The sequence below is a fragment of the Hyperolius riggenbachi genome, chromosome 4, assembly GCF_040937935.1.
Source record: "Hyperolius riggenbachi isolate aHypRig1 chromosome 4, aHypRig1.pri, whole genome shotgun sequence".
In the NCBI taxonomy this organism is placed as follows: Eukaryota; Metazoa; Chordata; class Amphibia; order Anura; family Hyperoliidae; genus Hyperolius; species Hyperolius riggenbachi.
In genome coordinates this window covers 126024407-126048837 of record NC_090649.1, presented here as the reverse complement: position 1 = coordinate 126048837, position 24431 = coordinate 126024407, and the positions used below count along the sequence as shown (strand labels likewise).

The window sequence follows — 24431 nt, the reverse complement described above, 5'->3', positions numbered from 1 at the left end:
ATCAGATACATCAGTGTAATTGTTTCCAGTACAGGAAGAGTTGAGAAACTCCAGTTGTTATCTCTATGCAAACAAGCCATTAAGCTCTCCGACTAAGTTAGTCGTGGAGAGGGCTGTTATCTGACTTTTATTATCTCAACTGTTCCTGGACTATTTACTTTTCCTCTGCTAGAGGAGAGGTCATTACTTCACAGACTGCTCTGAAAGACTCATCTTGAATGCTGAGTGTTGTGTAATCTGCACATATTATAGAATGATGAATGTTAGAAAAAACACTATATACTTGATAATAAAAGTATGAAAATATTTTCTTTGCTGCTAATCTTCTAGTAATTATTCATAGTACACAACCAATTCACTATATCATATTTTTTTTTTCGCTTCAGTGTCTCTTTAAAGTAAATTCAACAGAGCCCACAGATCGATTGCGATGTTCTCACAAACGTGGAACCTGCAGCACTTTCGGAGCAGTTTAATAGAGGAAATTGATAGTTCAAAATAGTTTTCCTCTAAATCACTCTGGAATCACTCTGTCTTTAAGTTGCAAAATCACTCTCAGCGTTTTGAGAGTGATTTTGCAATTGTAAGTGGGCGTCCAGACTCCAGCCTAACAGTACAAGTGAAACACACAGATATGATCTGAGACTCTGGCTTTGGCAGGAGGAGTTCTTTAAAGAAAAAAAGGCAGTAAAATAAATAATGAAAGTGCAAGCAACTGACACTGTATGCAGGAAACTAAAATATTACCTTCAGGATAATATTTCATGAAACCTCCCCTTGAGAACAGTTCCAACTTTACTGCTGTATATTTTTATTACAGTATTCTACAGGTTGTTGGGAAAGTCATAGTCCATAGTTTGCTGCTTTTTAAAGGAAACGGAGGAGGAGTGCTGTGTAATCTTACTTTCTATTTTCATGTCTTTATTACCAGCGGAATGATTCACCTGCACATCACAGACAAAGACGGACATTTCTCCTGATAAGAAATTTTTACTTCCTAACGACTCCATTGCTTCTGAGAACTACAAATAAGTCATTTCAGCATTTTAAGGTAAGCTGCTACAACAAGCTTATAGAAAGGTAAAGCAAAGAACAATATCATCAGGTAAGAAGGGTTAAAATCATTATTGTGTCTGATGAATGGGAACTACAAGAAAACATTGAGGCCTGTGTATAAAGGAATGAGCAGGCTGCTTCAGAAATAACAGCACTTTTCAGATAGCTACATTGATAAAAGTGGTAACCAGGTAAAAAGATTGACGGTTTTTAAAATCCCTGCCAATTCCCACTAAAGCTATGCATAAATGCTGGCCATTAACAATTGTCTCAGTCCTGACTAGAGATGTCCCGAACGGTTCGCCGGCGAACGGTTCCAGGTGAACTTCGACCCTCTACATCACAGTCAGCAGGCACATTGTTGCCAATCAGACTGCACTCACTCCTAGAGCCCCCCCCCCCCCTCTCCTATACAAGGCAAGGTCCTTGTGCCGTTTTACTCACTAGTCTGCCTACACTTATTAATTAGAAAGCCTACAAATCTTTAAGCAAGCTCATTTTTCTCTTGGATATATCAGAATGGTACATGCTAGGCTGGCTTCAGCATGTAGTGTTGGTGGTGGTATAGCGGTTAAGAGAGCTATCTACCAAGCACTCAGACCTGGGTTCAATTCCTGGCCAAGGTATATAAGCTGGCTTTTGAAATTCTACAATTCCCTGGAAGATGAGACCCTCCTCCCTCCGGGAGGAGGGCGAGAGGGATACACTGTCTGATGTTGTAAAGCAGTGTAGGCCTGTAATTGAACATTGCATGAGATTTGTGACCCTAAAATAGGGGTTTATGTGAAATCTAGATGTTTGCCTGGGACTTTTGATGTGTATTTCACTCAAGTATGTCTTCCTCCAGGTATTAGAACCCTTGAAACATGTTTTCTATAATTTTTCCAGCCGGTAGAAATTTTTCTAAAATTTAAAGTTTGCCTCCTTATTGAAGTCTATTGCGGTTTGCGAAAGTTCGCGCACTGAAAATCGGAGGTTCGCGACATCCCTATTCCTGACATCGCCAAAAGAACCAGCATGCCAGATCTTAAACAATGTCCAAAGCCCCGCCCACCCTGAGCGCATTGTTCTCCTCTTGACCTCATCCACCGGATGTTGTTCTCCCACCTTCCCTCTCTAGGCTAAGGAGGTGTCTGTACAGCACTCAGTGGTCTAAACTGTCCAGCGAGGGGTTGAGTTGCGATCTCTGCGAGTGACAGTACTCGTGCCTGTGCGCTGGTTATGTGCCCCATTAATTAACAGTACTTTAGTGCATTTCATCAAACTTATAAGATAGAGAGCAGACCTCATCACCACTTTCTAACAGCCCGTGGAGACTGTCCCTTTGAAAAACACACTTTCCATTAAAAATAGTAAAGGATGGTGGAGTATGTTTTAAACAACTATTATCCCCTTTTGCTGCTGCACCTTAGAAAACAGTGGTATGCAGCCACAATCAACGTCAATGGCCAGTACTGCTCTAGAATGCTAGAACTTACGGTTGTGACTTGTGAGAAATAGCTTTTCATCATACAGGTCGATGGGCTTCTAAGTGTGAGTGCTGCCGGGTCACGTGAGGCGTCCGCTGTAGTCAGAGAGGAAGCAGGGCGTGGGTGGTGATCCCGTCGCTAATCTGCTTAGATCGGGTGAGTGATGCAGCACATACCCAGCATCCTGGGGATCAGATCCTGCGGGCCAGCAGGGAGGAGATGCTGTCTTTGAGGAAGCAGAGGGAGGTAAGCATAGTACTGTACCAGTGCCTGCAATGCACAGCCTGATGTTTTTCTCCTCTCTGGTCCGGCTTTGCAAACACAAGTTGAAGCACGGGGGCTCCTCACAATTTATTGCTTCAAATGGGAAAAAGTCTAGAATGGGCCCTGGGCACATCTGAAGAAAGCTGGATTGGCTGAAACATTTTTATGGCATTGCTACCTAGAAATGCATCTTAGTCCTGCCTATTTTATAGCCCACTGCTACCTCTGTCCCCTTTCCCCAAATTGGGGAGGTAATAAGCAAGAATTGTGTGGAGTTGTATACCAGAGCAAATATTCCCTGGAAGTAAAGTAAATATTCCCTGGGAGTAAAGCCAAGCTCAGCTGCTGTGATTGGCCTAATATTTCCAAAATCTTCGAATTGGCCTAAAATGACCGTGGTAGTCCGATTTCTGCAGAAAAAAACCTGCATTTCTTTAATTTGGTTCAAGGCTTCCGAATTTTGTTATTGGCTCAAAATTTCCGAATTTTGTTATTGGCTCAAAATTTTGAGTTGTGGCAATGCGGCATTTCTGCAGGATTCCAGTTTCTTTCTGCATACCTTTTTCCACTGTCACAAGGCAATTTACAATCGGAAACGAGTCGGAAATCAGAAGCTCATCCCTAGTGACCATCAATATCCTGTTCATTATAAATGAGACCATCTTGAGCTCTAAACCCAAAACAAGTGTGACCACGAAACCACCTGATCTGGAGGGTGGGCTTCTGTATCGGAGGGTGAGAGGGGTGGTAGGTAGTCAGGGCATCTTACAGCTCTTGATCACCCTGCTCTGCCCATAATAATGCCCACTTTTGCTTAGTAAATGTATGGTTGGGATTTATAGATTCCTGCGATTAGAACTAATCAGATCCTGAGAATGCATTGGAAATATTCCTGTGTTATGTAGCTGGGTGTAGAAAACCAGGTCAAAGACTTGACTCTTGCTAACCTTTATGTAAAATAGCTAACTGTGCCTTATTTGTATGCCTGCAATCACAGAGCCAACACCTACCTTATGTGTTTATTTCCCTATTGCCTTCATGTAGTCAGTCCAAAGTTCATTATATTCTATTAAACACAATGATGAAGGCTGTGCAGCGACTATATAGCTCATTGCTGTAAGAGGAATCTCTAACCTGCCTCAGCATACACTTCAGCTGAGGGCTAAGTTTTCTATTGTACAAGAATTCCATCCCAAGCTGCAACTCCCTTACATCAGCATATTTATACAGGTGGTGTTAGTACAGTGTTGCTCGGCGTCATGCTGTATGGTGGTATGGAAAAAACGGAGGTTTTCAATAAATGTATGAAAAGGGAATTTATCCAAGACCAAACCAAATCAAATGCTCAACAAAATCTTTAGGCTAGTCAGAAGCAATTTTAACCACTTCAGCACCACAGGGTTTTTTGCTTAAAAACCAGAGCAATTTTCACATTTCAGCGCTCCTCCCATTCATTCACCAATAACTTTATTGCTACTCATCAGATGTAAATGATCTATATCTTGTTTTTTTTGCCACAAATTATGCTTTGTGAGGGTGATATTTGCTTTTAGTAATTATGTTATTATCTGTGCATTTTAAAGGGAAAAATGAGAAAAAAAAGAAAAAATACACTATTTCTCCATTTCCATCCACTATAGTTTTCAAATAAACAATGATACCATAGGTAAAACACACACATTGTATTTGCTAATTTGTCCTGGTTATCTCAACATTTAAATAATGTTCCTAGTACAATGTATGGCGAAAATATATTAGTTTCTGGTTTGTGTTTTTTGTTTTCTCATTGTACTCTATCAGTAATTAAAAGCCCTTTTCTTCATGATTAACAGTAATACACTCTCATGGCATACATATTTTAAAAGCTAAGTCCCTAGGGTAACTATGTATTCTCTTTTCAATGCTGTCACTTTTGTTGTTTTTACAAGTATTTATTTGGGGGTATAGAGTACATGAAAATAACAGTTTTATTGCTTTTCATTCAGTTTTCCGGTAAAAAAAATCACATGACTTATCCCTCAGTTGTCAAACACCACAAAATCTATTCTCTCACTTGTCACGGTTAAAATGATACCCTATATACATAATCAGATAGCTTATTGGGCATACAGCACACTGTTTACCACAAGTACGCCTATCTACTCCCCTGAGCCCCAGGTAAAGTTCTGTGGGGAGTAGATAAGCGTAGCAAGGGTTTCAAAGTGGTTAAAAATAAAAAAACAGATAATCACCGAAGGATAGGGAAGGCTCTGGCTCCTATAGAGCCTTCCCATTCTGCTCACAGTGTCTGCATCCCCCTGCAGGCTCCTCCGTTTGAATCTCCTGCTGCGGGAGACTTAGGCAGCCTATGGAAGCACTCAGGCTCCTGAAGACTCGCGGCTCTGTACTGCACATCAGGGCCGGGCAGAGGCATAGGCTGGAGAGGCTCCAGCCTCAGGGCGCAGTGTAGGAGGGGGCACACAATTCATTCAGCTGTCATTCCTAATTGTGTTTTAAGCAGAAATAAATAAGAAAAGGGGATACATAGCAGTGACTGCAAGCCAGATAACTAGATATTAAGGTGTTGGGGAGGTTGTGGGCCCTGTGGCACCTCTTAGTCTAATATCAATCAGTGTGTGACGGCTGGGGTGGCATGGATGGAGGGGCGCACTTTGGTGTCTCAGCCTTGGGTGCTGGAGGACCTTGTCCCGCCTCTGCTGCACATACGCAAGTGCGTAAGAGCGGGAACTCGCTTCTGCACAGTACAGGGCGGTAGGCCTGAACGATTTTGGGAAAAGATTGAATTACATGATTTCTGTCAGAAATTGCAATTTCAATTTGATTCACGATTTTCTTCAAATCAAGCTTTAGTATATCACACAGTCCAGCTCACAGTCACCTCAGCTCAAATGCACAGTGCCCACAGCACACATCATCTTGCACTTACACAGAATGAGGCACACACAGGGTGTCAGAGTGATCTGATGTGCATTGTGCAGACTTGTGAAGGAGGCGGGGTGGCCTTAGCCTGGATGCCTGGCTCGTAGTAGGTAGTGGTACTGTCTGTCACTGCCTGGCCAAACTCTTGACTGACAGGCCTTCCATGGCACTGCTCACCTAGCTGATGACATGCTAGGCTAGGAGCAAGAGAGAGTGAGAGCCGGTGGGCAAAAAGAGAGATAAGAGCCTGTGGGCGGAGTCTGCCGCCCCCACCCAGCTGATGATGTGCTAGGCTGGGCTGAGCGAAAGAATGTGAGAGTCTGCCACGACCGCCCACCCAGCCAATGACGCGCTAGGTGGAGGGAAAAAGTGAGAAGCTGAGCCCTGTGATTACGTCAAAGGTGGAGGCGGCACTAGGAAGAAGGAAGGAGATGGTTAGAGAAGTTGCTGATATCTCTTCCTTCAGAAACAATTTACATGGACCACAAGTAAAGAGCATCTAAATGCTGAATCGCTGCAGCGGTGGTGAGAGTGTGTTTTTTACACTTTCTTCCTAAATCCTCTATAATAAAACCCTAATGTCTCTGCGTCCCATGCCCGTGTGTCTGTCCCTGCGTGCTACTGCGCATGTGCCGCAGGGACAGCCGTTGGACGGGAGCAGGACAGGCAGGGGGCCGCACGGCTGGGTGTGCAGTGAGCGCACACACGGCGGGTGTGCAGTGTACGTGGTGGGCATGTGTTCATGCGTGGTGACTGTGCGTCGGTGGCGGCAGTCCCAGGAGGGTGAGAGGAGAGGGGAGGAGAAGAGAGGGGAGGAGAGGGGAGGGGAGGAGAGGGGAGGGGAGGAGAGGGGAGGAGAGGGGAGGAGAGGGGAGGGGAGGAGAGGGGAGGAGAGGGGAGGGGAGGGGAGGGGAGGAGAGGAGAGGGGAGGAGAGGGGAGGGAAGGGGAGGAGAGGGGAGGGGAGGAGAGGGGAGGGGAGGAGAGGAGAGGGGAGGGGAGGAGAGGGGAGGGGAGGAGAGGGGAGGGGAGGAGAGGGGAGGAGAGGGGAGGAGAGGAGAGGGGAGGAGAGGAGAGGGGAGGGGAGGAGAGGGGAGGGGAGGAGAGGGGAGGAGAGGGGAGGGGAGGGGAGGAGAGGGGAGGGGAGGAGAGGAGAGGGGAGGGGAGGAGAGGGGAGGAGAGGAGAGGGGAGGAGAGGGGAGGAGAGGGGAGGAGAGAGGAGGAGAGGAGAGGGGAGGGGAGGGGAGGAGAGGGGAGGAGAGGGGAGGAGAGGGGAGGGGAGGGGGGGAGAGGGGAGGAGAGGAGAGGGGAGGGAAGGAGAGGGGAGGGGAGGGAAGGGAAGGGGAGGAGAGGGGAGGAGAGGGGAGGAGAGGAGAGGAGAGGGGAGGGGAGGAGAGGAGAGGGGAGGGGAGGAGAGGGGAGGGGAGGAGAGGGGAGCAGAGGGGAGGGGAGGAGAGGGGAGGAGAGGAGAGGGGAGGAGAGGAGAGGGGAGGGGAGGAGAGGAAATGGGAGGGGAGGAGAGGGGAGGAGAGGGAGGGGAGGGGAGGAGAGGGGGAGGGGAGGAGAGGAGAGGGAGGAGAGGGGAGGGGAGGAGAGGGGAGGGGAGGGGAGGGGAGGAGAGGGGAGGGGAGGAGAGGGGAGGGAAGGGGAGGAGAGGGGAGGGGAGGAGAGGGGAGGAGAGGAGAGGGGAGGAGAGGAGAGGGGAGGGGAGGAGAGGAGAGGGGAGGGGAGGAGAGGGGAGGGAGGAGAGGGGAGCAGAGGGGAGGGGAGGAGAGGGGAGGAGAGGAGAGGGGAGGAGAGGAGAGGGGAGGAGAGGGGAGGGGAGGAGAGGAGAGGGGAGGGGAGGAGAGGGGAGGAGAGGGGAGGGGAGGGGAGGGGAGGAGAGGAGAGGGAGGAGAGGGGAGGGGAGGAGAGGGGAGGAGAGGGGAGGGGAGGAGAGGGGAGGAGAGGGGAGGAGAGGAGAGGGGAGGGGAGGGGAGGAGAGGGAGGAGAGGGGAGGAGAGGGGAGGAGAGGGGAGGGGAGGGGAGGAGAGGGGAGGAGAGGAGAGGGGAGGGGAGGAGAGGGGAGGGGAGGGGAGGAGAGGGGAGGGGAGGAGAGGGGAGGGGAGGGGGAGGAGAGGGGAGGGGAGGAGAGGGGAGGAGAGGGGAGGGGAGGGGAGGAGAGGAGATGGGAGGAGAGGGGAGGGAGGAGAGGGGAGGAGAGGAGATGAGAGGAAAGGGGAGGGGAGGAGAGGGGAGGAGAGGAGAGGAGAGGGGAGGGGAGGAGAGGGGAGGGGAGGGGAGGAGAGGAGATGGGAGGAGAGGAGAGGGGAGGGGGTTTAAACACAGACCTAGAGCCTGTTTTTAACCACTTGCCGACCGCACGCTTATACCGTGCGTCGGCAAAGTGGCAGCTGCAGGACCAGCGACGCAGTACTGCGTCGCCAGCTGCAGGCTGATTAATCAGGAAGCAGCCGCTCGTGCGAGCGGCTGCTTCCTGTCAATTCACGGCGGGGGGCTCCGTGAATAGGCTAAATGTAATCACAAGCGGAAATAATCCGCTTTGTTTACATTTGTACGGCGCTGCTGCGCAGCAGCGCCGTAAGGCAGATCGGCGATCCCCGGCCAATCAGCGGCCGGGGATCGCCGCCATGTGACAGGGGACGTCCTGTCACTGGCTGCATAGGACGGATAGCGTCCTGTGCAGCCCAGATCTCCCGGGGGAGCAGGTAGGAGAGGGAGGGGGGAGAATGTCGCCGCGGAGGGGGGCTTTGAGGTGCCCCCCCCGCAACATGCCTGCAGGTAGGAGCGATCAGACCCCCCCCTGCACATCATCCCCATAGGGGGAAAAAAAGGGGGGCGATCTGATCGCTCTGTGTGGCCGCGGATCTGTGCTGGGGGCTGCAGAGCCCACCCAGCACAGATCCAAACAAACAGCGCTGGTCCTTAAGAGGGGGTAAAGGGTGGGTCCTCAAGTGGTTAAACGGGCTTAGGTCTACTAGTACTGTATAATATAGAGGGAGTGCTGCACATTCTACAATCTTCTATTGCTAAATATTTTTAATCTAATGACTCTGAACCTCTTACCAACAGGTTTTGGAATAGTCCATCTGACCATGGGGGATTTTCAAGGTGGGGATTTTCAAGGTTTCCTTTATGTGTTTCAAAAAGCACTCAACCTGGCACAGACTAATACAAAGTTGGCAGTTGGCCACTATTCTGGTAGTACAGGGATCCGTTTTGAGAATAAAGGAAATACTGAGACTTTCCCTGCAGGAAATGTAGTGGTCCAAAAGTGGTTCTGAACCACCAAATTATGGGGTCTATTCACTGGTAAAATTTGATGGAAGGGCCAGTGCACACCAAAAACCTCTAGCAGATCTGCAAAACACTAGAGGTTTTTGAAGCAGATTTTCAGAGCGATTTTAGGCATGTTTAGAGAGGTTTTCTAAACATGCCTAGCATTTTTTGGAGCCTTTTTGTGTAGCACGTCATATTTTGTTACAGTAAAGCTGTTAATGAACAGCTTCTGTAACAAAAACTTCTGGAAAACGGCTCTGATCTAGCGTTTTTCAGAGCGTTTTTCCACTTTCCTATACATTGAGGCAGAAAGACTTCAGAAATCTAAACAATGCTGCAGCCCCAAGTATGCGTTTGTGGAAAAAATGAACCGCTCTGGTGTGCACCAGCTCATTGAAATACATTACCCAAGCAGTTTTCAAACAACTAGCGTTTTTAAAAACGCTCCAGAACCGCTCTGGTGTGCACCAGCCCGAACAGAGTGGTCTGTACAAACAGATAGGCACCCAGTATAACACGTTAGAACTCTTTACTGAAGAGAAGCATGCAGAGATAAAACATGCACCACCATCAGGAAATGAAGCTTCTTTAGAACAGGGAGGAACACGCAGAATGAATACAGGAAAAAAACAATACCATAAAGATCATCACTTCATTTTACAGACAGTGACATCTTGTGGTTGATTTACTATACTGCAGTTTAAAAGTAATTCTGTTGAAACTGCTAAGAAAATGTAAATGTGCAGGAAGGTCACGTAAAGATTTTTAGGCCCTTATGCAATTTACATAATGCTTTATGTAATTTTATTAACTCTCATTAAAGAGACTCCGTAACAAAAATTGCATCCTGTTTTTTATCATCTTACAAGTTCCAAAAGCTATTCTAATGTGTTCTGGCTTACTGCAGCCCTTTTATACTATCACTGTCTCTGTAATAAATCAATGTATCTTTCCCCTGTCAGACTTGTCGGCCTGTGTCTGGAAGGCTGCCAAGTTCTTCAGTGTTGTGGTTCTGTGATGCATCTCCCCCTCCAGGCCCCTCTCTGCACACTGCCTGTGTGTTATTTAGGATTAGAGCAGCTTCTATCTTCTCTCTTATCTTTTACAAGCTGGATAAATCGTCCTCTGAGCTGGCTGAGCTTTCACATACTGAAGAATTACAGACAAGGGCAAAGCTGTTTGCAGGAAGAAACAAGCAGCCTGAAACTTCAGTGCATGAGAACAGGGGGAAAGAAACACACAAATGATCTCTTGAGATTCAAAAGGAAGGGTGTATACAGCCTGCTTGTGTATGGATGTATTTTCTATGTGTGGACATACTGTACATCAACCTACTTCCTGTTTTGGTGGCCATTTTGTTTGTTTATAAACAAACTTTTTAAAACTGTTTTTAACCACTTTTAATGCGGCGAGGAGCGGCGAAATTGTGACAGAGGGTAATAGGAGATGTCCCCTAACACACTGGTATGTTTACTTTTGTGCGATTTTAACAATACAGATTTTCTTTAATATAAGCAATGCCTACATTGCGTGTATAATAAGCAAAGTAGGAAATGAGTGTAAAACACAAGCTATGCTATTTACTTAACACAGTATGTAGACTGCATAAAGCCAGATAAACTTTACTTGCTCTCTCTCTTTGCAAATATACCCCTACAATACCATCCTTACTGGAAGTATGTAAGCTACATCGGAAGGCAAATATTTGCAGTGTATTCTCACACTGTATTTCATTTATGTGTGTATATATACAGGATCTTCTCAAAAAATTAGCATATTGTGATAAAGTTCATTATTTTCTGTAATGTACTGATAAACATTAGACTTTCATATATTTTAGATTCATTACACACAACTGAAGTAGTTCCAGACTTTTTATTGTTTTAATATTGATGATTTGGGCATACAGCTGATGAAAACCCAAAATTCCTATCTCAAAAAATTAGCATATTTCATCCGACCAATAAAAGAAAAGTGTTTTTGAAACAAAAAAAAAGTCAACCTTCAAATAATTATGTTCAGTTATGCACTCAATACTTGGTCGGGAATCCTTTTGCAGAAATGACTGCTTCAATGCGGCGTGGCATGGAGGCAATCAGCCTGTGGCACTGCTCAGGTGTTATGGAGGCCCAGGATGCTTCGATAGCAGCTTTAAGCTCATCCAGAGTGGCTTGTGTCTCTCAACTTTCTCTTCACAATATCCCACATATTCTCTATGGGGTTCAGGTCAGGAGAGTTGGCAGGCCAATGGAGCACAGTAATACCATGGTCAGTAAACCATTTACCAGTGGTTTTGGCACTGTGAGCAGATGCTAGGTCGTGCTGAAAAATGAAATCTTCATCTCCATAAAGCTTTTCAGCAGATGGAAGCATGAAGTGCTCCAAAATCTCCTGATAGCTAGCTGCATTGACCCTGCCCTTGATAAAACACAGTGGACCAACACCAGCAGCTGACATGGCACCCCAGACCATCACTGACTGTGGGTACTTGACACTGGACTTCGTGCATTTTGGCATTTCCCTCTCCCCAGTCTTCCTCCAGACTCTGGCACTTTGATTTCCGAATGACATGTAAAAGTTGCTTTCATCCGAAAAAAGTACTTTGGACCACTGAGCAACAGTCCAGTGCTGCTTCTCTGTAGCCCAGGTCAGGTGCCTCTGTCGCTGTTTCAGGTTCAAAAGTGGGTTCATGCTTCCATCTGCTGAAAAGCTTTATGGAGAAAAGCTTTATGGAGCTTTCATGAGCTGTATGCCAAAATCATCAATATTAAAACAATAAAAAGGCTTGAACTACCGTATATACTCAGCTATAAGTCGCAAAATTTAGGACTGACCCAAAGGGTATGGATGTGGGGTGTGTGTGTGGAGGGGATACTCACCATCCATCGCTGGGCGCAGTGTCCCCTCTCTTCCTCTCTTCTACCTCACTCGCGTCTACCCCCTTCAGAGATGGTCCAGCTCCCGATGTCACATGACATCGGGAGCGGAAGTTACAGCGCGAGTGGAGGAGAAGCGAGGAGAAGAGAGCAGACTGCGCCCAGTGGTGGATGTGGTAACGGACAGCTGCAGCGGCAGGGAGAGCGGGCAGCATGGAGGCAAACATCGCACCACAGCCTCTATCTTCCACCTACCACGCATCCCCTTGTGTTGATACCAGCGTCTCTCCTGTGATGATGTCATCACAGGAGATGCTGGTATCAGCGCATGGGATGCCTGGGAGAGGAAGTAGATGGAAGATAGGTGAGATGTTTGCCTCCATGCCCGCTCTCCCCATCGCTGCAGCCTATACATGGGGGCAACTGTACTGGTTACCTTCCTATACTGGGGGCAACTATACCTGGCTGCCTATCAATGCTGCGGCATCTATACTGGCTACTTACGTATGCCAAGGGCAACTATACTGGCTACCTTCCTATACTGGGGACAACTATGCCTGGCTGCCTATCAATGCTGGGGCATATATACTGGCTACCTACCTATGCTAGGGGCAACTATACTGGCTACCTACCTATGCTAGGGGCAACTATACTGGCTACCTACCTATGCTAGGGGCAGCTATACTGGCTACCTTCCTATACTGGGGACAACTATACCTGGCTGCCTACCTATGCTGGGGGAAACTATACTGGCCACCTACCTATACTGGGGGCAGGGCCGGATTTCTGGCAAGGCCACATAGGCCATGGCCTAGGGCACCAGAAATGTAGGGGCGGCTCAGTGAGGGACAGTAAAGCTGTTCCATGCAGCCATTCCTATCTACAAGGACAGCGTTAACCTTTGAACTCTCTGTCCTGTGTACTTGTGTCGTCCCTGCAAGACCTGTAAGCTCTATCCTGCAGGTATACTTCGGCCTAACTGACATGGTGGCAAAATGGGTCCATCATTAAGGAGATGGCAAACGTAACGTAAAAGTTCTTAAGGAAAATATAACTTATAATCTATACAAGTATTACTGAAATAGTTATTGTCTGTGACATCCAATGATGTAAGTAGAATTCTCATTGGGGCACACGGAGATAACAACCATACAGACGGTATAATTGGCCTTGGGCGGTAAAAAGTACAAATCCGGCCCTGACTGGGGGCAACTATACCTTGCTACATACACTAGACGCACCTACCTGCCTAGCCTATACTGGGGGTAACAATACTGGCTACCTATACTGGAGGCACATACCTGGCTACCTTACATATAATTACATATAGACTTATACTTGAATAATTGAAAAAATCCACCTTTTGAGTGTCAAATTTGGGGGGTCGACTTATACACGGGGTCGACTTGTATCCGAGTATATACGGTACTTCAATTGTGTGTAATGAATCTAAAATATATGAAAGTCTAATGTTTATCAGTACATTACAGAAAATAATGAACTTTATCACAATATGCACATTTTTTGAAAAGATCCTGTATATGTATTTTAAAGTTTACAGTTTTTCGCTATTCGTTATGACTCTTTAATAAAGCTTGGTTTATGAGATTGTTTAAAAAGCTTATAACTCTCAAGTGCTGTTCTTGCAAGAAGACAGGTCCCTTGATGTAAAGCGGAAAATGTATTTTTATATGAGTTTATATAGTTCTAAACATACCTTGTGTCTGAAATCACGTACAATACTCACATAGTCCTTTTTATGAACTCAAAGTTCAACACTGGGCTCCAAATTGAAGTCCTTTGAACCATATACCACCTTATGCTATGTTTAAAGGAAACCTAAAGTGATAATAAAGCTGGTGAGATAAAAAATTGTGTCTGTAGTCATACTCTTATATATAATAGGACTTTACTAAAATTTAGTACATGAACATGATGTTTAGAGTGCAACTAAAGTCACAACTTTCTCTCTGCTCTAAGCAACTAAAAATGTATGCTGAATATAAATTTGCCTTCTTAAGACAAAAGATATGCAATAATGTGAGCGACAAGATACTCACATGATGCATCAGTGTAAGGCCTGGGACCCACTAGCAGCTCTTTTCTAAGTGCTTGTGAATTGAAAAGCTCTTGCTAATGTATTGCTATGTGTGTGTGTGATGCCACATGAGGGATGTGATTTTTTTTAAAAAATCCCCCATAGCATTATATATTAGCAAGAGTTCATATTACTCAGTGAAGGTAATGCAAAAGATTCCTTTACGTCCCAACATAGCATAACACACATTCAGAGCTGCCGATTTACATGTCAATAACCTTATTCTCAGGCCGCGCACACACACTCAACTGATGTCGCCCGTCAGGGATAAGGACTTGATCTCCTTGGGCGACATCGCTAGGTTGGGCCACACCCACACTTGTCAGCTGTGTAGCTGACGAGGAGCTGTGTTGCTATGCGTGGAAGGGGGCCGGGGGGCCCACAGAGGGACAACGAGCAGTGCATGCATGAAGTCACGCAGCGGGTGGGGGAGCAGCGCGAACAATGGGATTGGTAGAGGAAATAAGTGTCGCTAGGGTTGAGTAGATGCACTCGGGAGATCACTTGCGGATTGGGGGTTGCTGGCTGCCCTACACATACCGTAACTAATTGTCAGATAACTTAAAGTAGATCCGAGATGAAAAACTAACTATAACAAGTAACTTGTCTATATATCTTATCTAAAGTTTAGATGGTTTAAACAGTAAATCTAGCTGCAAACAGCTTCAACCGTATATGATTATTTCTTCTTGTTATACAATGAGAGCAGCCATATTCTGCTTATTATCATTCCACAGCCAAGCTGCTCTGTATCTCCACCCCTCAACCTCTGAAAACTCCACTCCTCTCTCCTCCCCTCTCTGCCCCCTTGCCTCTGAAATCTCTAGCGGGTAACACCTCCTACTCCTACTTTGGGAAAAATCTCCTCCTCCCCAGACTGAGCTCCCATGAGCACTTACTACATGGGACTCAGAATGCCTAGGCGCTGGAGGAGCTGTGGGCGAGGCTTGTTTAGTTTATAGGGAATTAGGGTATTAAAACAAAAACAAAAAAAACACAAAGAGTATTTGGCTTGAGGAATGCCCTATAAACTATATGTAAGGGGCACAATTACGCAATGAGTAAAAGTTTATCTCAGATCCACTTTAAGTCAGGCCTGTGTACAAGGCTTTATACAGAGCCATACTAATCCAACTGGGAGACAGCAATTCCAGGCCAGGCATCATTGCTAACAGATAATGGGCATGGAGGCTCCTGACAGCACTAGATGCATATTTGTGTGGTTAACTTAGTGGAATTACAGGCTGAGCACGACAGGCAGTGATCTAGTGACTCTGCACAATTAGCAGAAGTGAAGGGAAAATCTTATCCCAGCCTTTCAGTAAGGGTTCCCATAGCGTGATTACTTTCTTTTCATAGAGGGTCGGTATTTCACACAATTATGCAACAATTTCAGTCTGTGGGTTTGCACACGTCACTTCAGAACTTACAATACTTCCCCCAACTCTTCTCCAGTAACAGGAACCTTTTTCACCCAGTGCAGAGTCCTGGGAATGATGTACTTTTAGAAGTCCCTACAGTCATTAGTTAGTAGAGTTTTAAGCAACTTGCTGTGTCCGGTTATGAAGTTTAGACTGAAGTAGTCAATTGAGATGGTGGCTGGATAGTGTACTGGTTAAGGGCTCTGCTTCAGACACAGGAGACCTGTTCAGGAAGCCAGCACCTATTCAGTGAGGAGACCTTGGGCAAGACTCCCTAACTCTGCTACTGCCTACTGAGCACCAGGGATGAGCAGAAACTACGCCAGTGCGAATGTACGCATCGTAGTTTGCAACTACGCATCGTAGTTCGTAGGTGACGTTTCAAAACTACGCTTACGAATTTATGCGTAGCGAAGTACCGCTATGCGTAGCTTACACCCACTATGTGTAGTTAACATGTGTATTGCGTAGTGAACTACGAATGCGTTACTTGCGTCTAATTTTCCACGTGCGATTGTATGCAATGCAAGTTTACGCATTGGAAAGGGGAATGTACGTAGAAGAGTTCCCTGTATAAGCATTTAAAAAGGAATTAATGCGTAACATTTTCTGCATGTGGGCATAAGCATCCGCATACACTATGCTTCCCCCGTAATTGCGTATTTTAACGCGTAGTCTACAAAAGGCATACAAAGCGAATATTTGATTTCAAAGCCGTAGTTTGGCGAAGCGTAATTGCTTAAAACTACGCGTATTTCCAGCGTAGCGAGGTTGGCTGACCAAGACCATCCCTGCTGCGCATGCCCTAGTGGCTGCAGCTCTAGCGTTTTGAGTCCGCCAGGAGAAAAGCGCAATATAAATGTTGTCTTGTCTTGTCTATGGGAGGCTAAAAATTCTAGCTTGCTTGCTCATTTCAGCAAATTGTATGCCATCAGGAATTGGGCAAACCCAATGCGCTTCCTGTCAATTTTGATGGCTACATACAATTTTGCAAAATTAACTCACAAGCCAGAATGATCAACATCTGATTGACCATGGATAGTTGTCAGATTATGTTCTCTAAAATGCTTTACTCTCTGTTTAGATGGATGTGTGGTAAATGCCCTGAGATGTAAATACAGAGTTGATATGCACCTTCCCAGGTATTTAGGATACTGTTTTACTTTCTAAGTATGCATTAGTTCTTTTTGCAATGATGGCATTTTTGCACATTTATTGGTATGCTACAATAAATTCTGCACACTGTTTTTTGATGGCCTAAAATGTAACACCCAATATTTATCTCGTGTATATAGGCATGACATGAATGGAAAATTCATATTGGGCACTTTAAAATGTGATGTTTGATTGTTGGCCTTTTATTGATGTGAAAACGTCTGCGTAAGCGAGGCTTAAAGCCCATCAGAACTGAGAGGGATATGGAAGCTGACATACTGCACTTTTCGGCATATAAGATTATCTGGACTATACGACTCACCTAGGTTTAGAGGGCAAAAACCAGTGAAAAAAATATACTAAACCTGGGCATACAGTTAAAAATGGTGCAGAGCGAAAAATGACGCACCGTTCCACCGATCATAAAACGCTATTTACCGTTCTAATGTAAATACATCAAATCGGTAAATATCGTTTTATAAAACATTTATTAGCGGAACGGTGCGCCATTGAAAAATGCAGGAGGCTAGTGAAGCAACGAGGGTCGGTTGGAGAGGCAGCGAGGGTCGGGTTGGAGAGGCAGCGAGGGTCGGGTTGGAGAGGCAGTGAGGGTCGGGTTGGAGAGGCAGCGAGGGTCGGGTTGGAGAGGCAGCGAGGGTCGGGTTGGAGAGGCAGCAGGACACTAGGCAGCGGGGTGGAGGGAGTAGGATTAAGTGGTGGGTGGATTAGGTAGCATAGGTATACATTACCTTGTCCCGGCCGGCAGTCGCTCCTTCACTTCCTAGTTAGCTTGCAGGAGTCCTGCATCCAGCCAATCACCATGCGGAAACTGAAGCCGCATGGTGATTGGCTGGATGCAGGACTACAGCAAACTAAAAAATTTTAACATATAAAACGATAAATATTGTTTTATGTTAATTACTTCGGCTCCATTTTTATACTGTTGGCGCTGTGCGCCATTTTTGCCTGTTCCGAAATCTGGTGGTGTGTCCATCTTCCAGGAGCGTCTTGAAGATGTTCTCACCCAATGATTGTGTCTTCCTGTGTCCTCATGTGTCCTTTTATGTCCCCATGTGTTATCCCGTGTCTCCTTCTGTCCCCATGTCCTCCTTTTCTCCCCCTGTGTGTCTCTTTCTTTCCGCATGTGTACTCCTTTTCCACTGTGCGACCCCTTCTAACCCCTGGTGTCCTCCTTGATCCCCTGTGTCTCATACATTTTTCCCCTTCTGTCCCTCTGAGTGTCACCTTCTGTTCTCCTTGGCCCCCCTGTGTGTCCCTGTGTCCTCCTTTATTCCCTTCTGTCCCCCTGTGTCCACCTCAGTCCCCCTTGTGTCTTTCTTTGTCCTCTTCTGTCCCCCTGTGTAGTCATTGAGTCCTTCTTTGTCCTCTTCTGTCCCCCTGTGTAGTCATCTGGTCCCCCTGTGTGTCCCCGTGTCCTTCTTTGTCCCCTTCTGTCTCTTTGTGTCATCCTACAGCTCCGTTGATCAATTCTCTTTGTGTCATCCTACAGCTCCGTTGATCAATTAATCAGCATAAACCGTCACTAGGGGGAGCCGTGCAGGAGAAGACAGGTCTATGGTCACTGCTGGAACTGTGTTTTAGGTGAGCCGCCCTGCCGCTAATTGTATTTACACTCCGGGAGCGGAGTAGACAAGCAAATAGGGGGGGGGGGGGGGGGAGGACGACACAGGGGTAGAATACATGGAGTACCCGGCGTTGCAGCGGTTCGTTTGTATCGCCAGGCGATCGTAAGTCAGGGACTCTCTGTATTCAGCATATGAGACACGGGGACTTTTTCTCCCCATTTTTTGGGAAGAAAAAGTGTGTCTTATATGGCCAAAAATACAGTATTTGTTTTCTATTAAACAATGCATATTGCATGGCTGTCCTGTTGAGCCTTTGGCCCATATGCAATTAAGTTAATAATAAGAATAACATAATTTGTTTTATCTTCTTTTTAAAATAACTTTTCAGCACTATGTTATTGAAAAAGTACCAAAAAGTAGGTTAAAAAGTACTATAAAAATTATTCCGAGTATTTTCTTGCTTGCTGGTGTTTTAAAAAGCATTTTATTGACAAGGTGTGAAAATATCACCTAGGAGACCACCAAGAGAAAGTTAATTGCATATGGGCCTCTGTCTCTAATCAATGTAAGCCACCATATACCTCTCAGTTCAGGTGTTCATGCTCAGGTGTTTCTGACTGTAGTCTGACTAGAGTAGTTGCATACTTGTTTCAGGAGTGTGGTTCAGACATCACAGCAGCCAAAGACGTCAGCAGGACTGCCGGGCAACTGGTGTTGTTTAAAGTACTCCTGAATTGATAGGGATATGGAGACTGAAATATGTATTTCCTTTTAAGCAATGCACATTACCTGGCTTTCCTGCTGAGCCTCTCTTTCTAACGCTGGGAACACACGCTACAATTTCCTGTCCGATCAGTGGGACTCAAGCGATTATTTCTGACATGTCCGATTTGTTTTCGATCGAGAAAGGGATTGATTTGAGAAGTTATAATTGGAAAATGGATCCCTTTATCGATTGGGAACAGTTTGGACATGTACACACACGCTACAACATCCTGTTGGATCTGCCGTACGGATGGGCAATTGTATCATGTGTTATCAGCATAATCCTCTTCATTATAGACCCTGAACAATCATGCAGATCAGATGTTTCTGACTGCAGTCTGACTGGAATAGCTGCATGCTTGTTTCAGGTGTGTGATTCAGACACTACTGATACCAAAAAGATCAACCGGACTGCCAGGCAACAAGTGTTGTTTAAAAGGAAATGAATAGGTCATACACCATATCCCTCTCACTTTAGGTGTTCTATAACATGTGCTTTCAAAATACAGAAAGCAGAGTAGGAAGGAAGAAAAAGCTGAATTATGCTGTGTAGTTAACCATATAAGGCTGTAATAATGCTTTGTGAGTTTTATTTGATGACGAATACTTTGGCAAATAGAGCGCAGTAAAGTCATCACTATCATTTGTAACTGAGGAACTGGAGAGACAAGTATAAAACTCATATCATGATAACTATAGCTTCATCGTCAGTAATAGTTTTAGTAACTAACATTTACAGGATTATTTAGCATGGTGAACACTTTATAGGAAATACGAAATCACCCAGCAGAATCCTTCCTCTACTTTTCCAAATGTTCTGATTAAGTAAAATCACATGTGTTCTTAGTTATGACACATTGGGCTTGATTCACAAAGCAGTGCTAACTGTTAGCATGCTTGTGAAAAGCCCCTCTTCATGCCTAAAGTCAGTTTTGTCGCGCTAACTAGCGCTTGCACGCAAAACTTTTTGCGCGCACAGCCCGGTGCGCGGGAATCGTCGCATTGTGGTGCGACGAAAACGGCGCACCGGATACGTTTATAAGGTCGCATTGGGTGCGACCTTAACGTCGCATAGTGCACCAGCAATATAAATTTCACTAATGCGTGCTAATTACTTATCACTCTAGTTAGCACGCCTAAAGCCTTTAGGCGTGTTAACTAGGTTAGCACCGCATAGTGAATCAAGCCCATTGCATTGTTACTCTTCACTGTGATTTACTGAAGAAGTCTACAATAGATTTTTCTATTAGATTTACAATTTAAATTTGACTCAGCTGACTGAAACCGCCCTTTTCTTCTGGAATCCTTAGAAACCCATGGAAATATACGCCTTGTTACTGATAGATTTTTTTGCAGAGTAACCAGTTAGTTCATGATGAGCCAGAAGTACTAGGATTTTGTAATGATAAACAGATTACCAAAGCAAAAAAAGGCCTTGAGATGAAAGGGAGGCTTGCACTTGTTTTTTGGGTTTTTTTTAAGTTCTTCTAAAATGTTCCTTTTAATCTCCACTTTTGACATGCCGGGCATATAAATGTCTACAATGTGTAGCCTTCCAGCTGCTGGGAGGCTACACTCAGTACTGAGGAGAGCACATCTATGTGCTATACTCTTCATTACAGCATTGCAGATTGTGGTCCCCTAATCCAGGTTTTATGTGATATTTATACATTCGTGTGCCTCTGAGGAAGCGGATTTTGGCCATGAAACATGTCAGGCAATCTTGGTTCTGTGAAATTGGATTTCTATGTGACCTGTCTACATTTCACGACTGCAATCGAAGAGAATTTTGTACTTATGAAGAATAAAGACTAATGCTGTTCCACAAAACCCCTAAAGTCTTTTAGACTGTTTGTTGATATTGGCTGTACTGTATAGTTACCTGGGGTGGAACCGTACCGACATATGTTATCTTTAGTCATCTATATATATAATAGAGTAAGTGCCTCAACCTTCAAGCAAGAAGAAGAAGTAGCGCCCTGCCCCCAGGGCCGGTCCAAGCAAGAAGGGGCCGGTCCAAGCAAGAAGAAGGGGCTGGTCCAAGCAAGAAGAAGAAGTAGTGTCATATCAAAGCAAGGGCAAAGAGGGATAATTTGCATATTCAGTAGCAGTGCATTGTGGGTAACCACAAATGTTCACTTATAGCGGAAATATTGCAGATTTGCTTCTGTTTTAAGAAGGAAAATTACACCATGGTTTGCTTTTTTTAGTAGGAGGGCTTTTTGGTCTCTTTTATCCTCCTATACATCCTTAGTAGTTTGGGTCACCCTGAGCTGCTTGGTTACTCTGTTGTACTGGTCCAAGCCCTATTTCATACAGCCTTATCAATCACTGCTATGTACTGATGAGGACCAAATGTCTGAAATAGGCTGTCCCATGTGGGTTTGATATGCTATGTAAAACTTAAAGCTATAGGCTTGCCTGACTTTCCGAGGGTGAAATGGAATAATTTGCATATTTAGTAGTGGTGTAATGTGGGTAAACACAAATGTTCACTTATAGCTGATTTATTGCAGATTTTCTTCTGTTTTAAGAAGGCAAATTACACAAAGCTTTGTTTTTTTTTAGTAGAAGGTCTTTTTGGTCCCTTTTATCCAACTATACATTCCGAGTGGTTTGGGGAGCGTACGTTAAAAAGGGGCGCTGGGAAAAAAGGGCGCCGGGTTTTTAACGATAAGCATGGATAACGTTTAAAAATGTATTGTACTGTATTTCGTTTAAAATTAATGTTTTTTTAAAGTTATAAATCATTAAATAATGTGCATTAAATCGGCAATTGTAAAAACGTTAATCTTTCGTTTAAATAGTGAAACGTATAATAACGTTTAAAAAAAAAATTACTAAGTAACCCTCCCTGTACCTACCCCTAACCCCTAGACCCCCCTGTTGATGCCTAAACCTAAGACCCCCCCTGTTGGTGCCTAAGTAACCCTCCCTGTACCTATCCCTAACCCCTAGACCCCCCTGTTGGTGCCTAAACCTAAGACCCCCCTGTTGGTGCCTAAACCTAAGACCCCCTGTTGGTGCCTAAACCTAATACCCCCCTGTTGGTGCCTAAACCTAAGACCCCCCTTTTGGTGCCTAAACCTAAGACCCCCTGTTGGTGCCTAAACCTAAGACCCCCTGTTGGTGCCTAAACCTAATACCCCCCTGTTGGTGCCTAAACCTAAGACCCCCCTTTTGGTGCCTAAACCTAAGACCCCCTGTTGGTGCCTAAACCTAAGACCCCCCTGTTGGTGCCTAAACCTAAGACCCCCCTGTTGGTTTTTTCGTTTAAAAATAATGGAAAAAAAAAAATTAAAAAAAAAAAAGTACTGTTTTTCGTTTAAAAATAATGTTTGGGAAAAAATATTGTACTGTTTTTCGTTTAAAAATAATATTTAAAAATGTATAAATAATTAAATAATGTGTAATCATGAGAAACAGTAATAAAACATTAAGTCTCCGGGCGCCGCTTTTAAAACGTTAGTTTTCTCCGGCGCCCTTTTTTCCTATCGGGCGCCCATTAAACGATATTTATTACAGGAGTGAATGGCGGCGCCCGATTTGTCCACTAGCCTCAGGCGCCCGAATTTACTGTTTCCGTTTGGGTCACCCTGAGCTGCTTGGTTACTCTGTTGTACTGGTCCAAGCCCTATCTCATACAGCCATATCAATCCTTGCCATGTACAGATGAGGACCAAAAGACTGTCACATGTGGGTTTGATAGGACTGTGTGAAATTTAAAGTTATAGGCTTGCTATATACCCGTGGTTCTGGATGCTTGCTTGGGTTACTAAGGGTGAAAAGGAATTATTTGCATATTTAGTAGCAGTGCATTGTGGTTAACCACAAATGTTCACTTATAGCTGAATTATTGCATATTTCCTTCTGTTATAGGAAGGCAAATTACACCAAGCTTTGCTTTTTTTAGTAGGAGGTCTTTTTGATCCCCATATACATTCCGAGTGGTTTGGGTCACCCTGAGCTGCTTAGTTACTCTGTTGTACTGGTCCAAGCCCTATCTCATACAGCCATATCAATTCCTGCCATGTACTGATGAGGGCCAAAAGTCTGAAACAGGCTGTCTACATTTGGGTTTGATATGACTGTGTAAAATTTAAAGCTTTATGCTTGCTATACACCAGCGGCTCTGGATGCTTGCTTGGCTTACCAAGAGGGAAAAGGGGTAATTTGCATATTTAGTAGCAGTGCATTGTGGGCAACCACAAATGTTCACTTATAGCTGAATTATTGCAGATTTCCTTCTGTTTTAACCACTTGCCGACCGCACACTCATAACGTGCGTCGGCAAAGTGGCAGCTGCAGGACCAGCGACGCAGTACTGCGTCGCCAGCTGCAGCCTAATTAATCAGGAAGCAGCCGCTCGTACGAGCGGCTGCTTCCTGTCAAATCACGGCGGGGGGCTCCGTGAATAGCCTGCGGGCCGCCGATGGCGGCTCGCAGGCTAGATGTAAACACAAGCGGAAATAATCCGCTTTGTTTACATTTGTACGGCGCTGCTGCGCAGCAGCGCCGTAAGGCAGATCGGCGATCCCCGGCCAATCAGCGGCCGGGGATCGCCGCCATGTGACAGGAGACAGCCTGTCACTGGCTGCACAGGACGGATAGCGTCCTGTGCAGCCCGGCTTACCAGGGGGGGCCAGGTAGGAGAGGGAGGGGGAGGATTTCGCCACGGAGGGGGGCTTTGAGGTGCCCCCCCCGCCACCCACAGCAGGCAGGAGAGATCAGACCCCCCCAGCACATCATCCCCATAGGGGGGAAAAAAGGGGGGCAATCTGATCTCCCTGCCTGCACCCTGATCTGTGCTGGGGGCTGCAGAGCCCACCCAGCACAGATCAATCAAACCAGCGCTGGTCCTTAAGGGGGGGTAAAGGGTGGGTCCTCAAGTGGTTAAAAAGGCAAATTACACCAATACAGTGTACAGGAACACGGAAGAGGTGAGTCATCCCCGCCTGCTGCCTCTTACTAATAGTGGTGGCTGCTACTGTGCTTAAAGTGAACCCGAGGTGTGTTTAAAGAATGTTATCTGCATACAGAGGCTGGATCTGCCTACACAGCCCAGGCTCTGTTGCTATCCCAAACCTCACTAAGGTCCTCCTGCACTCTACAATCCCCCATAAATCACAGCCGTGCTGTGAGGCTTTGTTTACATCTGTAGTGTCAGTCTCAGATGCTCCTCCGCCTCCTGCATAGCTCCGGTCCCTGCCCCCGTCCCTTCTCTCCAATCAGCAGGGAGGGAAGGGATGCAGGCGGGGACTGGAGTTCTGCAGGAGGCGGGGAGAGCAGCAGACTGACACTATAGAGATAAACACAGCCAGCTCTGACAAGCTGTTTGTCAGCAGCGTGGCTGTGATTTATGGGGGATTGCAGAGTGCAGGGGGACCTTAGGGGGGTTTGGGATAGCAACAGAGGCTGGGCTGTATAGGCAGATCCAGCCTCTGCATGCAGATAACATTCTTCAAACCCACCTCGGGTTCTCTTTAAGCTGGTGGGGGAGTGCACATGGGGGACCCAGGTGAGGGGGGGGGGGGTTCCTGCTGAG

General features: G+C 45.8%; 1 protein-coding gene across 1 annotated transcript in view; it reads left to right on the top strand.

Annotated features, from left to right (window-relative positions):
• Window positions 1-978: 978 nt before the first annotated feature.
• Window positions 979-24431, top strand: part of LOC137570506 (G-protein coupled receptor 35-like) — a 93069-nt gene continuing 69616 nt past the window's right edge. The window contains exon 1 of the mRNA XM_068279182.1: window positions 979-1051. The gene's annotated coding sequence lies outside the window, so the exon portion shown is untranslated. The remainder of the gene's footprint in view (window positions 1052-24431) is intronic.